The sequence below is a fragment of the Heliangelus exortis genome, chromosome 2 (assembly GCF_036169615.1).
Source record: "Heliangelus exortis chromosome 2, bHelExo1.hap1, whole genome shotgun sequence".
Classification (NCBI taxonomy): domain Eukaryota; kingdom Metazoa; phylum Chordata; class Aves; order Apodiformes; family Trochilidae; genus Heliangelus; species Heliangelus exortis.
Genome location: NC_092423.1, coordinates 145,430,760 through 145,454,008, shown reverse-complemented (window position 1 = coordinate 145,454,008; position 23,249 = coordinate 145,430,760). Strand labels below are relative to the sequence as shown.

General features: G+C 41.4%; 1 protein-coding gene across 1 annotated transcript in view; it reads left to right on the top strand.

The window, feature by feature from the left end:
- The first annotated feature begins 825 nt into the window (after positions 1-825).
- FAM135B (family with sequence similarity 135 member B) overlaps positions 826-23,249 on the top strand; it is a 178,972-nt gene continuing 156,548 nt past the window's right edge. Inside the window, exon 1 of the mRNA XM_071738441.1 lies at positions 826-1,081. The gene's annotated coding sequence lies outside the window, so the exon portion shown is untranslated. The remainder of the gene's footprint in view (positions 1,082-23,249) is intronic.

The following is a 23,249-nucleotide window of genomic DNA, read 5'->3' as shown; positions in this document are numbered from 1 at the left end:
GTTCCGGCCTCATGTCATGCTTATTTGATAGATAAATGGCAACTGAATGCCTTGATTTCACATGTCTCTCTCAGTTAGGACTCCCCATTTTGATCATGGGGCAGTCTATCCACCAGAGATCTTTTTTCCTCTCTAATTTTCGGATCCCTAGAGAAAGGCAAAGTTCAGCTTGTTGGCTTCATGTAATTAGGCATGAAAGCATTAGTGTCCTGGCTGTGTAAGAGAGTTTCCTTTAAAAGGGTTTTTATCTCAGTCTTTTGTGGCAAGAGGCAGTTCTCTCTCTTATGAGGAACTCAGATATAATGAAAATTGCCTATGCAAAAAACACCTTTGCACAAGAAGACAGTAAAACCCCACTTTTTAACCCTGTTTTAAAGAAAGAAGGTTAACTTTCTGTTTAAACGAGAAGAAATTTTAAACTGCATCCAAACCAGAACTTTGAAAATTATTCCTCTCTTAGGCTTTGCTTTTTTGTTCACTTCCTTATAAAAATGCAAGACACTCATGAAAAACAGATCTCTGGCCTCCTAGAACCTGATGTTTGACCTTTGGAGGGCAGTGAGCCCTTTGCCCAGAAGTGGAGAATGCAAACATTTCAGATTCATCTCTCTATCTGTTTCCCCCGAGCCACAACTCGGTGCCAAAGTGTGACCTCCATCCTCCCCACCATCCCTGTCCCTCTGGAAGGGCTCTGGGGGGACATCCCCCAGCCTGTACACCCAGGGCACTTTGGTTGTGAAGGGTGCTGGGGAGATCTGCGTGCTGGGGCAGCTGTTGCACTGAGCAGCGTCGCTGCCGCCACCGAGTTGGGTAACCATAGCAACAGCATCACCGCCAGCATCCTCCTCCTCCTCACTTGGCTCTCCTCCTCCTCGGCATCATCAGGAGCAGCAGCAGCAGCAGCAGCCTTGGCAGGAGCCAGAGCCCAGCAGCAGAGGCTGCAGCCAGCTGCCTGCCGTCCCCTACCTGCACCGTCACCCCGCCACAGCGCCGGCCCCATTGCTCCCCACCAGGGGGAGGGAGGATCAGGGGAGAGGGAGCTGAGGGAGCTTTCACTGCAGAGGGATCCCAGACAAGCCAGGTAAGAGCTGCGGGGCTGCTCCCAAACTCCCGGCGATCGGTGCGGCGTGTGCCTGGCGTGTGCTTTGCGTGCGAGTGTTTGTCGGTAGTTTTCCGGCTCGCTCCTTCCAAAGGCAGCGTGATGACAATTTCAAGGCAAGCGTGTTTTCCAGCTCGTGTTTCCCGTCTCTGCGATGCTGTCCCTCTCCTCCATCCAGATAGATGAGGTGTAATAAATAAGACTTGGAAAGATGGGTAGAAATGGGGTGCTCGAGGAAGCTGGTGGGATCAGAGGGCTGGATGGCTGGGCTTCAAAATAAAAGTGGGAAGCAGCAGCAGAGCAAAGGTTGACATGGTAATTAATAACCCTTAAGAAAAAATAAATCATGCGACAATGCACTTATGTCTCTGCCTGCTCCACAAATAAATCTCTCTCATCATATTCAGCAGAGAGCTGTAAACCAAAGAGGTGTATGAATAGCCAAGACTAGAAACCTCACTGTAGTCCACAACTGGCACATTTACCTGAAGTGCTTTAAAGCCAGACTAAATCATTGCAATGGTAGTACACTCATACTGGTGAATATATGTATGTGTATATTTGTAAAAATAATGCTCTTAAAGCTTTCAATCCTGTAAGAAGAAAAATAAATTAAAGCTTCTTTAAGATTCAGGTGTGATGGCCAGGCAGTAAGAGATGCTCACTTCATCTGTGTGTCAGAAAGCATGTACTGGGTACATTGTAAAAGGTAGGAAGAATAGCTGTAATCCAAAGGCATGTGGGGACAGTCCTTGTCATTTTAAAAACAGAAGAGATCCAAAGCCATGGAGTGTCCTTGGGCAGGCAAATATCTGTGGATGAGTGTGTAAATGTCTGAGGAGTATAAAGGGGGAGAGAAAAAAAGTAAGTTTAATCCAAACAGTAAGTGTTTGCTATGTAATGACTGCGGAGATCTCTTTCCACTTCCATGTAACTATTTTTATTTATTAATTTGTTTAGTCAGCAGTAAGGAGAAAGAGCAGCTGCTATTTTCCTTCTCTAAACCTCTGTTGTCCCTGTCTGGTGTCCTGATCTTCCCCTGTCCTCCCCAAATCACCCTTGTCTGTGAGGCTGGAAATGCTGGTGGCTTTAATGATGATAAGCATTTTGAAAGAAGCCTGTCCCATAGCATGATGCAGTAATAATTCTGCTTTTGGATACTCTGGGGACAGTCTGGGTATGTCCCAATACCAAGAAATATAATAAAGGGTAAAAGGCAGTTGTCATGTTAAACCTGATTTGAAAATCACAGGGCTTTTTGATGCCAATCCTGTATTTTGCTTCTTGACTGTATATCCTACTAAAGTCAGCATAAGCTGGAAGAAAATTTCAGATTATAGGTATAGAACAGAAGGTAGAATTGTATCCACCTTTTCCCTCTGATTATAAACCTACTCCTCCTCCTGAAAGCTATAGAAAAAAAAGGAATTTGGCTAGGCAGGACCACATGCCTGGTTCTTAGGCAGAAATGTTGTAAAAATGAACTGGGAATCATGTCCAACCCCGAGACAACTTGATCAGGTGAGGGAAATACAGATAAGTGCTTGGAATGGGTGCTTTGATTTGCAAAATAATTTCCTTAGGAACCTGACCTTATCATCACAACAGGTCTTCTCCACAAGGGGTTGTTTGATCAATGTTGATCTCAGCACTCATGAACACAGAGTTTAACTGAAGATGATGATGTTGGATATTTATGTTAATTAAACTGAGGTACTGTGGGGCTATAGTCCTCAGGACACTCGACTGGCCTGACCCTCTCACACAGTGTATTTTTGTGTAAGATTCAGTGTCTGCTTTAAATATAGAGAATATTAAAATATTTTAGCATCTTCTTTGTAATAATAGAGAGGGGATAAAAGTAGTTGTAAAAAGAGCACAGACTGGATATTGCTGCTGACACTTTGCTATTGGTAGCAAAATAAAATCCTGTTTGAATGTGTTGCAGGGATGTGCATAATCAAAGGGCACCTCAGTAAGGTGTGGAGCAGAGATCCTCTCATCAGTGCAAGCAAATGACTGAAGGTCAAAGGGCTTTGGGTGCCCTTTTTGTTTGCACATTAACACCTTGCAAATATTCTCACATAGTCTTAACTTTGCTACTGGCTGCAGCAGATGGTGACTGGGGAAGCCAGAACTCATATATGGACTTTTGATTACTATAGGGCTTCAAAACTTCTCCTAGAAATGGCCCTGGGAAAGGTAGGAAAAATTGATGTTTTCATGAGCACTGCTTTGCCATAAAGCCCCTTTGTGGAGGGCTGTTCATGGAAAGTCAGGGCACTGAATCTGCTGTCACTGTAAACAGCAAGGATGTTCCCCATCTCAGATAACTCATTTTTAATGCTCAGTCCCCCCTGCCCCTGCACTTCTTTGCCTTGCTTAAACTGGAAATCTTCAGAGTTTTAAATTTTGAATTATGGTTTGTTCTATTATATGCTTAGTAATGGAAGAGAACATTTGCTTTGTGCATGGCTGTTAAAAGCTGGTCTCTTGATGCACACTTTGTGTTGTTCACTAGCAGCGAAGGAAAAAAAGCTGGTTTTGTACCTAATGATATTACTGGGCATTTTTAAAATCCCAATTCTTATTTCCATTAGTCACCCACTGTGTCCCTTGGAGCTCAGAATAAAAGAAGACTTACATAGTACTTGCTGTTCAAAAAGTCAGGGTTTGCCAACAGGTTGAGACAGGGATTTCTGAAACACTGCAGCCAGGGCAGGGCTTTTTTTTTTTTTTTCCTCTCTAATAAAGAAGCTGCCGTTGTGCAGATCCTGCTCTGTAGTAACCTGAGGCAAGATGATTTGTTGATGAATGTTGTACCTTGCATTTAGTCTAACATACTATTCATTTTATTTTGAGGCTATGTGTAAACAGTTGTTTATTACCCCATTCAGTAATCATACTCTGTGATTTTCCCTGTTGCAATGTTGTATTTTTTTCCCTTTACACTGTATGGTGATTGGTTGGATTTGCTGCTTAATTAGGCAGAAACCTATCCATGGAAAAGAAAAGTTTTCCCAGTGAGTAGGGAGAGTGTGAGATCTTTACATTAAAGATCAGACACTCCCAGTTTACTCCCCCTTGAAATTACCAGGAATTTTGCCCCATCCATAACTGATAGGAAAATATCTTTTTTTTTTTTTTTCTTTTTTTTTTTTTTTTTCCCCAGGATTCATTATGTTGAGGTCTGGTCTTGGAAGGTTCTCCTTAAGTCTAAATCATATCCATGGCTCATGGACCTTTGTTTTTACCTAGTAGATACACTCATTAACACTTGCAAAGGTTATAATTCCTTTCTAGTCTATTAGCTCAGTTAGTGGAAGCTCTTGGTCTCTTTGCTCAGCATCCCCTGGGGGTCCATCAGCTTCCTTGCTCATTGATTAAAAACTTACCCCTCCCCAGGTCAGTGGGATATACTGAGTCTGAGCACTGAGGGGAGTGTCTAAGACTGTGAAGAGTGCAGTGTTGTGAATAAACGCTTCGTGTTTATTTTTTCCCATCTTCCCTGTACCCATTTCCCATTGCTGACCTTTGGTAGCTTGACTTTTGCTAACAGGAGGTAAGAGGCTGAAACTACTTGGAGTGGCTTTGTCTTCTGGGCTGATCAAAGACCTTCTTCAGAAGGTCAGCACTATGAGATGCTTGATCTCAACTTGTTGGATGAATGAGTCAGAAGCTGGCTTCTTCCAAATCTTCCAAATCCAAGAAGATATGATTTTATTCTCTCTCTAATCTTATTACTAAGTGTCTGCAGTGTTATTCAGCAGTTTTACTTCTTCCCTGTTTCACTGAAGCAGACACCATCCTAACAAAGTGTAAAAGGGAAAATTTCTTTCTTTCCTACAGTCAGATGTAGATAACATCCATATGTTGTCTCACATCAGAAAATAATCCTGTGGAGGGGGGTGGGTGTTGTCACTGGTCCTCCTACAAGTCTGCCAAAAAAAATGACATTTCTGCTTCTCTTTTGGGTTCAGATGTGTCTTGGAGTGGATTCTTTGTATACAGAGCCTCCACAACTCAGTGGATGTGGATGTGTTTGGTTTTGTGAATCTGGTTTTGCTGAAATCCACAGAGATAATTAAGATTTACTTCAGTAGATGCATTGAAATCCACAAAGTTTACTTCTCTTACTGCATGTGAGTCACTGTATGTAGGTACAATATCTCGACATGTTCTTGATACCTGTTGTGTTTTTTTATCCTTAGGATCATGTGTATAAAACAGCCTAAGAAGTAGTTAGACCTTCTGTTGATATATATAGTCATCAAATTCTTACTTTTATACTTTGTGATTTGTGTCCTGTAGATATATTTATCTTCATTTGCTCGTATTTATTCTTAGCTATGTGGTTTGTCATGGACAGGTCAAACCTTATGCATCCCATTGGACCTTAAAGGCAGAATTGCAGATACTACTCATACATCAGACATGTATAGATAATGTATAGCACTCTTGGTACCATAAGTTGGTGTCTATCTCTCTTGCATGGAAATGTCAAATTCTGGCCTCTTGGTAGCAGCATGGCTTTTAAGGATTCACAGCATGCAGCACAATGACAGGCAGGACTTTTTAAATATAATTTGGCTCGATAGGGACTACTGTGCTATTGGGACCTCCATGCCACTATTTAGAAGCCAGGGTAGCAGCAGGCTCTTTTTTTGTCCAGCTGGTTGAGGAAACAAATCTCTCCTGATGTATTAGTATCCAGATCTGCACAACTTGGAAGGAGTCTGTCTCTCCCAGCTTCTTCTAATGTGTGACTGAAGTTCCTAACATGTTCCTAACAATCCATCAATTTCTGAGGCTAGAAAGTAGTGTTCCATTACTTTGTTTAAGGCCCAAAAGAACATGAGTATTACTTGGAGGATGTAGCTTGAGTGAAACTTTGTTTCTATATCTGTCAGTTTGTCAGCCTATACCGCCAAAAGTCTTGGCAGTAGGAAAAGCAATCATGTTTTCTGAAAATGTTTCCATAAAGAACAGGCCAAAAGGACCAGTATTTCCTTCCACTGAGCCCTACAGAAGTGGGCTGTTTCAGTGTGAAAATTTCCATCCCTATTATATTACCTCCTCCTTTCCACTTCTAGCTTCTTGTTCATCTCTGTGGCTGTGACTTGATCTTATTGTGGGCAGATGATGCTTGTAGGTGGTGTAACCTTATGGTCTAGCTATAGAGGCCCTTGGTTTGTAAGTGTCAGCTTCTGCATGAAATGACTGCTGAAATGACTTTTTTGGCATAAGGAAGTCTGCCATTTATTTTAGAGGTGATGGGAAGCATGGGTAACACTGCTGTGATAGATCCTTTCCCTTTGTGCACCACTTCTCTGGATTTGACTGATCTAACAAAAACTGGGTTCTTACTGGTATTTTGGCTTCTGCAGAGGACTGAAACTGAGATATGGGTTTGAGCCCATGTCTTGCTAGCTGTCAACCCCTATTGCAACTTCTCACCCTCTGTGTGTCTGAGCACCTGGTTCACCAGGTGCTGGCTTACATCTGCACAACTCTTCTGTGCTATCAGGACCCAGCTATCCCACATCTTAAGATCTTAGGATCTCTGTAGGACAAGGCAGGTGGATTTCACTTAGAGCTGAGCAGTGTCTGATGCTGCAAGTGACTCTTCTTACAGGTGCTTACAGAGCACACTGCACTGCAAACATCTATTCTACACCACACAGAAGCACAGCTCTATTTATTTTCTGTGCCTGCCTGTCTTGGTTTAAAATCTCAGCTGAAAACTTCTCTTTTCTCTCCATGTCTCCTCATTGTTTTCCTTCTGTTTCCCTCCCTGCAGCTGTGTTTAAGCTGAACTGTGTGAGGGTACACTTTGCCAGGGTAGATGTTAGAGAAAATAAAGTTGTATTGTTTTATGTCCTAGAGTGCTTTGCTCTACAGCCACCCAGCCCTTTCACTGCTGGAGGCTTTAGGACACTTGCTGCTGACCTCAGAAACAGCAGGATTCATCCCCATGAACAAAAGACTTTTCAGAAGGAAAGATAATGCACAAAGCTGTGAAGAGATTGTTGTTTCAGAAAGGTGTGGAAGCATGAGCCCTATTGGTTGAAAAGCTTCTGTTGGCTGCTTTAGATGGCTCAAACTCATGCTGATGTTTTAACCCAGGACACCACGACCCCCAGAACATTCTTTGTTGTTGTGTGGGGAGAACTAAGCAGCAAAATCAGAGGCACTGAGAGGCAGAAGAGGGACAATGTAGATAGACATCATTTCAGCAAGGCTCCTCTATTTGAAAGAAGTTGACATCTCCATGCTGGTCTAAAATGGAGAGGAATAATAATTCCAGAAGCTTATGTGGAAAGCCTTTAGATATTGTGGGGAAAGGAGGAATAGATTTTGGATTGCATTAATTCTTTTGTCTGCAGAGGGAAAAAAGAGTGTTGGGGGGGAGAGGGGGGGGAGAAACTAGGGAGGAATGACCAACATACTCTTGCTAATTTTCAGTAGCACTGTAAATTAGGCCTTGTTTTCTTTAGGTGCCTTGCGTTGGTAGCAGGTGACATTAGTGCTTTATTAAACTTGCTGTGCTGAGAAGCTCATTGGTTTAATGTAGCTAATAATAATACCTTAATCGAGAAACAGAAGGTAGAATAACTCAGCACCAGAAATTGGAATGCAGAAATAGTCACTGCCAGTTGAACTAAAAATACACACCAGCATAACCCTACAGCAGCACATGCTGAACAGGCATCAGGCTGGGGCAGTGGGGGGAATGGTTTTCCTTTGTTTTCAGCAGTGAGCTGGGGTGACCTGTCTGTGTCACTGCCAAACCCTGCCTCAGGTGTGCAAGGTCCCTCATAGATGTTAATTAGTACCCTTGGAAAGTTAATCATTTGCCAGAGTCAAAGGCAGACTATATAGGGTGAAACAGGTTATGAAGGATGCCTTGGGAAGCCAGATTGTCCTAGGGTGGGACTATGTGACCATGGTAGCACCTGATGAGGTGGGAGTGACCTGCAGCAGGGACAGGCATGTAACCATGGCTACTCTGTTCCTCTGCTGGTAATCCTGCTTGGGGATAAACAGCAGATGTCAAGATTCCTTCTGAATTATGAGCCTTGGAGTTACAGCTGCAAAAGGGTTGCTTGTGCTCAAAGATATTTGTCCTTTTTTCTCTCCAGCCTCCAGGGGCATGGCCAACCTCTCAACCTGGGCTTTACATGGGTGAAATTTGATCTAGCATGTCTATGTTTTGAAGTCTCCATGAAAATAAGCTAAGATTGACCCAGATGTAATAGTGATGGAAGACCCTGAAATAGATTAAATTGGGACACATCTAGTGCCATGATCAGCGGTGCGACACAGATTATCTGCTGCATTGTCAGATGGGAGATCAAAGATGAGGAACACACTGTAGATGAACAAAGGTGCTCAGTGCAAAGAGGGAGTTAACTGGCTGTGTTGGGCACAAGTGATGAGGCATTGACTCCAGATAAGATACAACATAGTGCTGAATGAGTGAAGACAAAAAGCAAGGGATGAATGCCTAATTTGAAATTCCACAACTATGTGTAATAAAACCCTGGCTGTGGTGAGAATCCTTCACTGGCTTGAATGTAGAGACTACTCTGTCTGGGTAAGGATATGACCACAGCTACTTTGGTCACCACATCTATAGGCAGGAGGAATACAGGTGGCTGCATTTGCACTCCTTCCCCTCCCAAAGTCAGGGGTCCACTTACCATAAATTGCAAATGCTTTCCTGAGAGCAGAAAATGGCAATGTGATGTAGGAAGGAATGTATCTAACAGAACTGTTCTGGAAAGATTCAGTGTAGAGGTAAGTCCTTTCAGTGCACTTGAGCTTCTCTTCTGCCTGTTTTGTATTATAATCAATACAAGGACATCAATTTCCCTTGAGTCTCATCTGAGACTCTTTGGAGTCATGAGGCTCAACTGTAGATAGGATGGGCAAGACAGGGAGGTTATTTCTCTTGCAATAGTTGCCTCTTGTGTGGCCTTCTATGGGCTGATTATTTTAGAAGAAGTGACCTTCAGGAATGACAAGCTTGCTTGCCTGTCCTTGTTAGCCAGTCTTAGCCTCTTTCTGGGACTTCTATTGTTTGATGAAGTGAGCAGCAAAAAAACATTTTGTTCCTCAGATAGGTACATATGGTAATTCAAGTTGGGATGTACCTCTATTCCAATCACCTGCTAAAATCAGGGTCACCTGTGGGGTCAGATTAGCTTTCTCAGGGTTTTATCCACACCATCTTTTTACCCATCTATAATGAAAAGTAGGTGGCATGTAAAAGCCCTGGAATTGTCAGGACTAGGATCAGGAGAGCCTTTCAGAGAGAAACTTTTTTGAGAGAGACCTGACAGAGCATTTCCATGAGGACTTCTGACTGTCAAGATACCCAGAGGAAGCCAGCAGAGACTCTATGAGGACAGCAGCATGCAGAAAATGGCAAAGGTGAAGATGAATTTATCATCTGTCAAGGGGGGGTTTATTCCTGGGCATAAATGGTTTCCTCTGGGGACTTTTGGATTACGTATTGCCAGGGGGAAAGTGCTGATGTTTATGGTGAAATGGGTTTGGCTTGCCCTGCTTCTGTACGTGGCAGATGACTGTTCTGGGAGATAAAGCCTCAAGTCAGTGATTTATTTATGTGTGGTTTGGAGACCTTTTATCATACCTGAGGTAACTCAAAACTTAAAGGATGGCTTTTGGAAGTATCATCTGTTCAGCAGCAATCACCAATTACTAAGAAAAGATCACTGTACTTATCATTGCTCTCTTATCCCATCATCACACCAAAAGTTCAGTTTATAAAAGCTTCCCTTTCAGGATCAGGGCCACTGATAATCAGAAAACTCTCATTGTAAGATCATTTAAAAAAGAGTTTGAGGACCAATTATATAAATGTCTCCTCTTTTGTAAAACAGCTTGGGACTTGTAAACACACTGGGTCCACATATCTCTAAATAATTCATTATGATGAATTATTTAGTTGTGTAAGCTGTGTTTTATGTAAGGAAATGCTTTTCTTAATGTGAATGAAAGGCAGATATTAGGTAATTTTGAAAGAAGTTGCTGCCATTTCACTCTTCTGCTTCTGTCTGTGTTGCAATTGATTTTTCTCATGTGCATGTTCTTCAGGAGTGTCTGATACCAGGTCCTCTGTACCATGTCAAGGTGACTTCCTCAGAAGCAAAATCACAAAACCTTTTAGCAGAATAAGGCTTATCAGAAGCCAAGGAGTCTACTTCCTATTGTAGATCTGCAAAGGGAAGATTATAGAATCATTATTTATTTTCCAGATGACATTGGGGATGATGACTTAGATTCATGGAAAAAGAGTAATGGTGAATGGTGTTACTGATGGAGTCTTTTGTGCAATTCTTCCATTTTTGAGCCTCATTTGTGAGATTAACTTGATTTTAAAATCAGATAATTCTTTTGCATTTTCTTTTTTCCCCCCATCCTTTTCCTCCCTCAACAACATATGATTTTGAAGACAGCATGAATGAAACAAAATGTTGGCATGGTCTAGCTGGATTTCCTGACAAGATAAACATTAAGTTAAATGTGAGACATATGCCTTAGTGTGTGACTGTAATTTTATAGGTTCTTTTATATGTTATGGTTGGCAACAGAATCCCTGTAGCCTATTCTGGCTAGAAAGAACATTATTTCTTAGTTTCAAGACAGACACACAATCTAAAATCAGTATATACCATACCACCAGCTACAGGGGGCGTGGTGAAAGGAGTCTTGGTTGAGAGCAATTTCCATTCCAATTCATTTTATAAATGGAGCAGGCTATTCAGTCAGGATGTGTTTGTGACAGGGATGATGGTCTAATTATTGGCAATCCTTTTTTCTTCCTTCATCCCTCCTTTGGTGTTCAGCTCTCTGGATACAGTGCTGCTGCACCAGGACGTCACTGGGATCCATCCCTGCTTTGTGGGGTCTTTTCCCTGTCTCTGAGAGAGCATGTTCACAGGTAGCTTAAGCACACCTCTGCAGTGGTTCAGATATGCAGTACCCTTTGTTTGGAGGAGTGATTTAGTGCTCTGTGTGGGTGCATTTATGGGAACACACAGCTTCTCTTAAAGAAATACCTGTCTTTCTGGTGTTTGAAGATGTTATGGATGCACATTAAGAAAAGAAAAAAAAACCAAACCATATTGGTAGAGGAAATTTCCATGATTCAGCAGTAGTTCTTTGCGGACAACATTTGTAGTTGTGGATATCTTATTTGTACCTTAATAACTTTTCCATAGAATCATAGAATTGTTTGGTTAGAAAAGACCCTTAAGATCATCAAGTCCAACTATTATCTGATTACCCCAAAGGCTACCACTAAACCATGGCACTGTGCAGCACCACATCTACATGTCTTCTAAATTCCTCCAGGGATGGTCACTCCACTACTTCCCTGAGCAGCCTTTTCTGGTGCCTGACAACCCTTTCAGTACAGAAATCTTTCTTAATATCCAATCTAAGCCTCCCCAGGTGCACCTTGAGGCTGTATCCTCTTGTTTCTGTGTGGTGAGAGAAGTGGAAAACTGATTCCCAAAGGGATGAAATACATCTGGTAGTAAGCCAATCAGCAAGCTTATGAACAGAATTGCAGGCCTTGTTCCTACAGCTGCCATTAGAGAGACAATGAGCCATGCTGAGCCTTTTGCCTTGTTGCCTTCTTCAGGAACTTTTCCTTTTGCCACTCTGGAGCTGCAGCTTCTAATGGTCTTTCCAGTCATTCCTGTCCAACCTGCAGTGTTCTCAGTGACTTTGGCTGGTGGTGTAGTGGTGCAGGAAGGAGAGACTTTGCTGCTGTAGTTGCTGACAAAAGTTGTGCCCTAGGCATTGCTGATAAGACGTGGAGAAGACAAATTAAATCCTTTTTTTCTTCTCTCCCCACCACCGTGCAATGCAGTAGGTGCACAACTTGCACAACTGCTGTTCACTTGGCTTCTGTGGTAGCTTCAGTGGGATTTGCAGGGCAGGTTCTCATCAGGAACCTCAACTGTTCATTCCAACATGTTGTCTCCTCCAGTCTAGAGCAATGGGGATCAGGTTGGATGGGGCTCTTAGCTCTGAGCAACCTGATCTAGCTTGAAGATGTCCCTGCTCACTGCAGAGGGGCTTTAAAGACCTCTTCCAGCCCAAATTATTCCATGATTCTCTGAACTGCTGAGACAGGATGCAAACTATTTCCTTTCAAGAATAATATTTTTCTTTGTTTATGAATCTTTATCAAGTCTCAGCAAATCTGCTGTAAGCCCCAAATCGGTGTTGAATACATCCTTTTTTTTCCAGATCATTGATTTAATGATCAACAAAGTAATAGAGACAGTAGAAAATGCAGAATTATTAGGCCTAGATGAGACTTGTGGAAACTTAACAAATCTGTATGAAGGAAAATGAAATTCTCTGTCGATGAGTACAAGTACAATGAAAAGAAGTCATTTGAATGATTCATTGCCCTTGCTGGGTTCTAAATAAATTCTCACCACTTGAGGGGAGTTCTTCTCAAAAACCTTTCTACATTTATGGTTAGCTCAGTAAATGAAATCCCCTGTGAATAAACAGAATATTTGGTGTATAAGAACTGGTATGAGGATTATTTCTGAATATAACAATTAATATATTTTTTTTTCTCCTGCAGTTAAATATTTGTCAATTAAAACATTTTTGCTTAAATTAAAACTAAATGTGGGAAGTATGGATCTTCTAAGATTTATTTTGGGAAAAAAACTGGAGATTGGGTTCTGTAATCCTGTTGGGAATTCCAGGGTTTATTTTGTTGTGAAATGATTTTTTTTTTTTTTTCATATTGCAATTACTTTAGGAAGAAAAAAACCAAAAAAACTATTTAGATTTAAAAAAAAACCAAAAACAAAACCTCAAAATGAAATGTGATGATTCACCGAAACTTAGTGTTTCAGATCCATCAAAATATTTATATTTCTGTCTTAAAAAAATGCTATTTAGTGTGGAAAATAGCATTTTCATTTTGAGCCTGAACACAAACACCTACCCACTCACAGTCAGAGAATTGCTTGCTCCAGGTCCCATGGGCATGCTCTCCAAAACATCACAAAGTCTTACCAGAAGCATGGAATCTCCTGAAAGTGCATTTTAATCTTGTCATTGTCTCCCATGAAATCCACATCATAAGCAGGAAACTTCAGAAGCAGATGACAAGATTTATTAGTAATAGGAGGATGTTTCCATGCTTTGGATTTGAGTGGAATGAAAATGTTAATGCAGCTGGAAATGTTGAAATTCCCTTAGTTGAAGGCCCAGGTACTGATGTTCTCAGCTTCTATGAAGTTAATAGAAAAACTTCCCTTTGGATGGGAAAGGGGTTTCACTCCTGGGTTTGGTATCAGGTTGTACACCAGGCTTGGTGTAGTAGTGCTCTGCAGAACTCACTTGGTGAGAACCTATAATACTAAAAGATGAAATTTATATTTGCCTCTTTTATTTTCCAAACCTAAACCAAACATTCTGGGAAAGGGAGGGGCAATACATTGAATGTAGATTAAAGAAATCCACCACTTTTTAAATCATCAAGCTTGCAAAAAAAAAAAAGTAAAACCCAAAAAAAAAGAAAGCCCAATAGAAACCCAGAGGCCAAGGCTTAAGAGAACTCAAAGAAAGAAAATGAAGGGGGAAAGGGAAAGGTACTACACCTTTACAACCAATTAAAAATTTGCAGTTACAGGATGAATTTTAAATCTCCCAGGTGCTGACACAGAGACTGAGAAAACACAGAGGAAGATTCCCATCAGATTCATTTTCCCATCAACCAATATCTGAGGTAAATTATGACAATGCCTCCTTACTGAGAAATACACTTTACAACTTTTCATTATCATAGAATGACAGAATAACCCAGACTGGAAGAGGCCTCAAAAGATCATTCAGTCCAGCCTTTTGTGGGAAAGGGAGCTGAGATGAGATCATGTAGCAGTGTGGTCACTCATATCTTGAAAAACCTCCAGAGATGGGGACCCTACCACATCCCTGGGGAGCTTATTCCAGCAATTGACTGTTCTCACAGTAAATGAATTATTTCTTATGCAGAGGTGAAACCTCTTCCAGTGTATTGCAGTGGTTGCCCTTTGTCTTCTCCATGTGGCTCCTTGTGAAGAGAGAGCCCCCACCCTCTGCCCTTGAAGTACTTGAAAATTGTGATGAGGTCTCCTCTGATCCTGCTCTTCTCAAAGGAGAAGAGATCATCAGTCAGAAATTGTTCCTTCAGTCTTCTCTGGTGGATCAGGTTCACAGTCCCTGTTTTGATCCTTTAAGACCTCTCCAGTCTGTCCATGTCTTCTTGAATTCTGGGGACCAGAACTGGACACCTTACACCAAATATGTCCAGACAAATGTTAAGTAGAGTGGGTCAGTCACAACTCTGGTTCTGCTAGAAATAAATGCCCAAGTGGACACAGCCCAGGATTCTGTTTGCCTTTGTTGCTGCAGCAGTGCACTGGTGAATCCTGTTCAGCTGGTCGTCCACCAGGATGCCCAGGTCTCTTCCAGCAAGACCACTCCCAGTCACACAGATCCCAGACTGTGCTGGGCTCCTTGGTTCTTGCAGGTGCAAGACTGTGCACCTGTCTTTGTTAAATTTCATCCTGTTGTTTCTTACCCTCTGCTCCAGCCTGTCCAGGTCTCTCTGTAAGACAACTCTCCCTTCTGATGTGTCCAGGTCACCACCCAGTTTGATGTTACAGAGATGTTGAACAGTGTGGGGCCCAGTATGAATCCCTGAGGGGACCCAAATTGTGACAGGGTGCCAACCTAAGCAGAAATCATTAATCACTACTCTCTTAGTGTCTTGTTAACCAGTTTCCTACAGATCACCCATCCAGACTGTATCTTGCCAGTTTGCCTCACAGACAGTTTGTGTGGTTTGTCATTAGAGGATTATTTTTATTTTTAATTGAAAATTATTTTTTGCTTTTTAATTGAAAACTGGTCTTGCTACTGCTTATCTGTATGCCAGATTTGTCTTCAGGATTCTGGAGAGAAAGGTTGAACTCTGACATCCATTTATAAGTTCATAAACCCGTATCTGTATATAGAGATTTTTGCAGGTTTTGGGTTTTTTTTTTCAGTGCTGAAATTGTTAGGTGATAGTGCACATAACACTAGACTTTAGTACACAGAATGCTGTCTTTCTTTTGCTTTGCCTTTTAAATGTCACAGTGCCTGCCTTACTAAAAGCATTCAGAAAGCTTGGATTTTGTGCTGCATACTGTGTTGTGTAAGATTTAAAAAAGAAAAAAAAACCCAAACTCAAACCTGTTAATTAACTTCCTCATTTTAAAAAAAGAAATGAGAATTCCATTTAGACATGTAAAACAGTGAACTCTATACTGACAATAGAGGGGAGGAAAAATTAAGACACTGCAGAATGCTGGATCTCTGTACATCCACAGAGAAATAAGATGCCTTTAACAACTGAAAACACAACCAAAACCAGGTTTTTCTCTTCCACCTGCATGGGGAAGTTGTCTTATAATGAATTGATTATTCACAATCTTTTCTTCAGGGCTCAAAGGAGACCCATCTCCTCTACCACAGTAGATTAAAACATTCAGTTTCTTTCTCAAGAAAAATCCCTGTTGTACTGTAGCAGGACTTAATATTTGCCTGTATTACGGAGCTGTGATTGTTAAAGAAGTTGTTTAAAACCACAGTGCTCATGATGTTGTTTAAAAGAGGAAAGCTAAAGGTAGCAAAGCTCCAGTAGGCTTCTTTCTTTCTTGCATTCTTTCTTTTTCTTTTTTTTTTAAACTCCCAGGTTAGAAACACCCCTTCACAGCTTGTCTTCTCTTTTCCCTCTCCACCAGCATCTTCTGTGACCCCCCCCCTAGATCACATGTAGGATGGAGGCTGAGTTATCTAAAATAGCTCTCAATAGAACTAAGTTCTTGGAATGCTTGGGCCCATTCTTATCTCCATGTCCCATACTGCAGATTGCCACAGGAAGGAGGGAAATTAAGGTCTCACGGCCACTTCTCTGCTGTTGTGGTTTTACCCCAGCCCCAAGGCGTTGCTCACTCACCCACCCTCTGGTGGGATGGGGGCCAAAATCAGAAAAGTACAAGTGAGAAAACTCATAGGTTGAGATAAAGATAGATAAATGGCTAAACTGCAGTTTTGTTGTGCTCTTACTGCTCCTTGCTAATCTGCTCAGGCATAATTCCCTGTGTGGAACAGGTCCAGTAGTGCTCATCTCATAATGTTGCCTGCTCACCTTCAATTTCATGGACATGTGCTGACCATTATCTCCTGCTGATTTGCCCTCAGCTTCTCTCTGTCTGCCTCCTCTCCTTTGTGTGGGAACCTTCCCCACTTTTGTTTCAGTTTTAAGCCCAGGAAACCAGCATGCTGACTGCTAGGATATGACTCTCAGGTATTCACTTTCTCTTTTATTCTCCCCATTAGTCAAGTTAGAGAGCTGTCCTGACCTCTCTCCTCTGGTTTTGAAGGGTAGTTCCTCTCTTTCCTCCTTCCCTTACTGTAAAAACTAAATATCTTTTTTTTTTCCCTTTTATCCAGTTTGGGAAGTATGATCTTGAGATGGGTCCATCCTTATGATTCTTTGTCTCATACGAAATGCTCAACTCCTTCCCTTGGCTTGGTGCCTCTGTCTCTGGAAATCAGAATGTGTGTTCTGCATCCTGGAAGCTTGTTAAGATCTTGTGTATTGAACAGGTCCTGTAAAGCAACTGATGTGATGCAGAAATAAATGCATTTTTACTGCAATCTGTACCCTTTCATCTTAGGTGGGCTTAAGATTTCTGTATGTTCTGGTAAAAGAAGCTGGATCATCCATTTTCACTCACTGGCTTCCTTCTCCATGCCTTCATTCCCTTTTGTTAAAACCTACAATCATGTTTCTCCAAAATGTCAGCATCTTTCCATAGGAAGGGGCTTTCTTTTCCACCTTTCTCTCTTCTATAGAATTCTAAAAATCCAGACTCCCTGTACCAAGTAGGGGACCAATTTTCCTGGGAAGGACCATGTTGTTATCCCTGCTGCCATCTGCCATTTGGAGAGACACCATCCTCATCTAACCCAAGGAAAGGAGAGAAAGAAAATGGCAGTCTGTAATATTGTTCCTCTCTAAATGGTCACAGCTAATTATGAAAGCTACAGCTACCATGAGATCAGCTAATAAACTCCTTGAACGGGTCTCTGAAGTCTCTATGAGAAGTGGATGAGTCACAGTTCCAGCAGCTGACTGCAAATAAGTGGGTGGGAGGGGAACAGGCCCTGTACTTTGTGCTGGCAAGGTATGAATAAAGAGCAATCAGCAGGCCTGGGAAACGAGCAAGGGTGAGATTGGACTGAGAGATCCAAATCAGGGAGATGGAGGCAACCAAGTGCTTGTCAAAGAAGTAGAGCCTGAGCTTTTGAAGTTAAATTATGCCTTGAAAGCAACTCCATCTGAAGGATGGAAGTTGGGGGATCAGCAGAGGACTGTCCATGCTGTGATGCTCTGTGTTCTAGCAAGTCCAGGCTGGGATTTAGTCTCTGTGCCTTGGTCTGGCTACTTTTGTGTTATTCCTTGAAGAGCATAATTTGGAAGATGAATGCACTATGATTTAAGTCAAATCAGAAAACACATTCAATTTCAGTGTTTAAGATAAGTGTGATGAAATGATCTGCATCCTGGGCCTATTACAGACAGAGGCTCCAGATGCAAACATGCATTCTGAGCCTAAGTTTTGCTGAAATTGTGTCAGAGGGTCCTTTCTTACCCCCAGGATCTTGCAGAGGCTATGGTATGTTGTGCTTGATTTACAGCAAAAGTCTGCAGGGCTTTTTAGGGTGATGAGAACGCAGAATGAAGGAAATGACAAAAAGATTTTGTACACTCCACAGGAGCAAAGCACACTGCCTTCCCACAAGTTGCTGCTCAGCCTGACTGCTCTTCCTGTGTTACAGCACTGGATCAGATGATGGTTGTCAGCCCTGTGAATCTAAGCCTTGGCCTGTGCTTGCTAGAGGTGCAGGGGAAAGTTTTCTCTTTTTCAGAAGTTTTCTGAGTGGAAAACATCTCCTGCAAGCACTGCCCTGCTGATGAATGAAGCTTCTTGTGGGTCATAAAAGCAGGCATCAGTTTGCCATCTTCCACTGAAAGCGACTGTTTGTGTGATTTGTATTTTTGAAAGATAACTGCAGCCAAAAGGATTTACAGGATTAGGCTTTGCAGATGGCAATATGCAAGAGTGATGGGGATGGGTTGGGGGCACAGGGCTCAGAAGATTTAAGTCTCACGCTTTGCCATTGAACGGAGCCTTAAACAAGTCAGTTCTGCTTAACTTAGACAACTTACCCTGACCAGGTATGGTGTTTTCTGCCCTCTCTGAGGAGCTAATGCAGGAGATAACCTTTTTGGTTACATCTCTCTTGAGTTTTTGAGATGGCACCTGGCCTTTTGAAGTGTGCAGATCAGCTTGTTTCTTTCAGCATGACATAGGATAGACAAAATGGGATACAGTCTTGCAGGTGGGTGGGCAGTTGTGGATGGAGAGTCATGAGTTAGGTTTAGCATGGGGTCTACAATGCATCTAATATTGGGAAAATAAGGAAGTTATAATAGAATCATCAAGGTTGGAGAAGACCTCTAAGATCATCAAGTCCAACTGTCTGCCCTACAACCCTTAACCACTAAACCATCCACTATAACACCTCAACTCACTCCTGGAGGATGAAGACAGTATGGGAATGTGGTCTCCTTGTAGTATGAAAAAAACAATCCACCCTGTCCAGTCTAGTTAAAAAAATGACATTCTTGGGCACATTAAGCAATTCAGCCAGACACATCATCAATAACCGATTATTTGTAGCTAAAATTAGATGTGGAATTGGCAATTTGTACCTTAATTAAAACAAAGCTATCTTTATCAATAAGCTATGACAACTTTGAGCAGACGTTTTCTAGTGAACGTTAATCCCTCAGTCTCTTTTGATTAGTAGAAGGGATTACATTAAAATCGATCCTCCTCCTGAGGTCCATTTGTGCTCCCTCTCCCAGTATTGAATTACATTGCTGACTTGGTGCCAGGCACAGGTCCCCCATTGGGACAATGAAATCACAGACACAGTGATGCTCATTTGTGTTTTACAGTATGCCATTTATTTATTACAAAAGGCTCGGGAGACTTAATGCCTCAGTGAGATATTATTTAAGCTTCAGATCTCTGTCTGACCTCATTACTTTCTTTTCAGTTTGGTTTGCACTGGCTTGTGAAGATAGGAGGGGAAACAGTAAGGAAGAAAAACAATGTCCTATTTGAAATCTAGCCCTGGTGAGATTTCCCCACTTGTACAGACTGACCTTAAGGAATTGTTGATTTTCAACTTGGGACATAATGTCCCTGGAGGAGCTCAGAGAAACAGGAAGCAATTTGTATGTGTGTGGGTCTTGTAAAAAGGTGGGTCTCTCTGGCTCATAATTAAGCTTTGGAGAGCCAAGCCCTGAAAGAAGCTGCCCCTGAATTGTGCTGGGCTATTGCAATTGTCTCTGTGGATCAGCTATCATGATAATTGTCCCTGAGAGTCCCTGTGAAGCTGGTGGGAGCCAAGGAGATGTGGTCCTTACTGACTGCAGGAGCAGAGAGGAACTCCAGTGTCTTTGTTTCATGTTTCCATGTTGTTTCTTAAAACTGAGGGTAATTAAAGGTATGAACAATTCTTCTGAAGGAAACTGAAAAAAAACTTCACAAAAACTAGCAGAGAAGAGCTGTTGACAATCTGGAAAGTGTGAGAGCTGGACAGCTTTCCATTTAACTCCCTCCCACTTTTTCCATCTGTAGCTCTTGTCATCAGTCAGCAAGTCAGCCGGGAGCTGGTAGTAGCTAAATGGTGTGCATTCCCTTCAGGTTTGAGATGGTATCTTTCCTTTCCACTCTGATATCCTTTCATAGTCAGCTTTTATAAAGTGAACTGTGTTCCTTGACTTGTGCAGTTGGGAGCTGGCAGCTGTCTTCCAACACCTGACTTGTTCACTGGAGTTATATGAGCTTCTCATGAGAGTGTGAAGTGATCCCTTCACTAAGCTACTAGGCATAATTCTGAGCCTGCCAAGGCTCAAATGTGAAGTGAAAACATGTATATAATTTAAGTAGGAAATATAAAACATTATGGGATCCCTTATAGTGTTGTAAATAAAATTGTTTCACTTTGCTCACGTGATTTGGCATTTCTAGCAGAATTAATGCTCTGTGATGCCACTAGGAAGGATGCCTGAATGGAATGGAAGTAACGTAGGATACAAGGGACTGATTGTTTTTGAAACAAGGAATATAAGAGACTCCAGATAGCAAACTAATTATGCCACTTGTTTATTTTTCAACGAAGGTCTTATTACTATGATTGGTGTTGAACGGAGAAGAGGAATCAGCTGTTCACTATCTTGAATCCATTTATTCTTAGAGCTGCACGTTTGTCTTTGAATACCTAAAGACATGGTTGTAAAAGAGTTTTGGAGGAAGAAAGAAGGACACATTATCTTGTTATAATTTACAGCAGTGAATCTCTGGTGAAAAGTCACCTTGAATCCATGCTCAATTCCTCAATTCCATCTGTTTGTCTGCCTGTCTATATATCTATTTATCTATCTATCTATTTTGGTAAAGATATCCAGGGTTCAGGGTAGGTAGTTTATCATCTTTGATTGTGCTTCAGGTAGTATTTTTTCTGCATGTTGTCCAAATACATTCATTGCTACACAACATTCTATGTTTCTCATAACTATTTGACAATCTGGGAGGTGAGGCGTAGGTGCAAAATGTTTATTTTTTTACTGTGATCTTTAACTCAGGGAAAAGCAGCCTTAATTAGAGTGGTTAAGACAGAGAAATGCTAACAACCTTTACCGAGTGAAGTTGATGATGATAATTCTGTCTTGGAATGACAACATGAACATGAACATATGTAGTTTAAAACAGTCTACTGCCTTTGTAGTGCACTCAGGCAAGAAACTTCCAGTGATTGGAAAAAAAAAACCAACCTGCTGGTTGGTTTTTATACTTCAAATGTCTATGTAAAGCTGTGAGGAACCTGCATAATCCAGTTTCTTTGCTTTTATTTAAACATCTGCAATGTAAAAAATGTCTTTTTTGCTGCTGTTTTCCTGCAGAAGTTTGGGACCTTTGCATTCTGTCTCCAAAGATGTTGTGGTATAGGTTTGAGTTTTGTTTGCTTGAGATGCTGCCTCATCTGATTTTCTTCATTGTAGTGCATTTTATCATGATAGCTGACCAGAAAATGAGAAATCATGAATTGTCCTTTGTATTTCAGAGTGTTTTTTCAGTCTCCTATGGCCAAATCTATATGCAAAGGATTGGTTTCGTTGTTTGTTTTTTTTTTTCATTTTCCAACATGTTGGCGGCTTTCTCTTGACAAAACAAAAGCTTATGCTAAACAAACCATTCCTGTTTTTTCCCTACCCAACAGCATGCAAGCTGGAAGTTACTTCTTACTATAGCAAGCTTCCTACTTCTGTGGTGAACCTTGAAGAATCTTGGGTTTCCATGCACCCAGGCTCTATTATTATCAGAAGTATTATTTAGCATTATCACAAATGACTGTTTATTTGACAATGCTTCAAATCCTGTTCTTTCATCTCAATGATTTATTCTGAGGACTGGGGAGAGGCTGCAAATCTTTTTGACTGCCACAAAATCAAACAAGCTAGTAGGTCTGTGGATATTGTTGAAAGACAAGTGAGATACTGCTTAAATTTGTTTAATTTTACTAGGAATGCGAGAAATCAATCAATCAACTGAGAAATCAATCCAGTGGTGCCAACTAAGTGTTTGACAGACAACATGAAGAAATATCACAGAACAAAGCAGAGCGATTTGGGAAGTATCATGGATAGGAAAGTCCAATTTTCAGAAGATTTATTTCTTCGTTTTAGGCACTATCAACTTGCACTCTCTCTGCCTTGCAAGTTTGTTCCTCCAAAATCAGGCACAAGTGGGCTTCAACTGCTGTGTGTCCAGTTTGCACTCAGGATCAAGTTTTGTCTGGAAAAGAGGATTTTGCTTTCTTAGATGTTGCAAGCAAGTTTGCTGTGCAAATCCTCTGTATGCAACAAGTGAGACCAGGATTTTGTACATTGTACTGGAAGAGAACGTATGAGGCAAGTAATTTTGCCTCCAGTTTGGTATTTTTTCCTTAGTGGAAGGATGATTTTACTTGATTGCTTGTCTAGAGAAACAAAATACTAGTTGAGCTTCCCGGTTTGATGTAAAGAATAGATTGATTGACTTACTTGGGATTTCTCAAGTTAGTAGACCCCAGTAGATAATTCCCTTTTACCTACTTTACAGTATCTGGGCTGCAGTTATTCCTCCATCAGTGATGCAAATCATTAATTACTCTGTGGTGAGCCAGGCTGATCCTTTCCCGAGTCGCTTCTTGCTTCAGGTCACTGCCTGCTGATCGATGCAGAACAAGGTGGCAGCACTTTGTGGCCAATTAATTGTCAAAGTGACTCTAATGATATTGGTGAATAGAAGACAAAGAGTTCAGGGCCTGCTTTGAAGCAAAAATTAAATCTGATTTGCAATGAGTACATTCGCTGCTGCCTATGAGCACGATGAAAATTTAAAGTTTCCACTAGTTCTGCATATTTTAAGCTATTGAAACTGATCTCCAGGTGTGGAAGCAAAGAAGCTTTTTCTTCATACCTGCCTTCCCCCTGCAATATTGTTAAAGCACCTGAGATGGATTCAGCCAATGATTCCAGTCAATCATTGTGTGTAGGTAAGATGGCTTCTCGAGAATAAAATCTGTTTACTTAAAATGATCTGAACTACTGTGCCCAAACTAGAAAAAATTCCCCATCAAAGTTAGTTTCTGAAGACACTGTCCTCCTAAAGTCAGGGCCAAGATGTTTCTTGGCTTGAATAAGACCAGTATTTCACCTTTTAGTTTTTCAGAATTAAGCTTTCACAAGCTTTGTGCTATGCAATCAATAGCTGCTGCTACTACAGCATCCACAGATGGAGGGTGAATAGCTGCATAGCAATTTTGGATATGAAATTTTGTTTTTCAATTTATCTGCATCTGGCAATTTCTTAATTATAATACCCAGTGCTTAGAGCTATTTACCTCTTCAAAGCACTGCACAATTATTAAC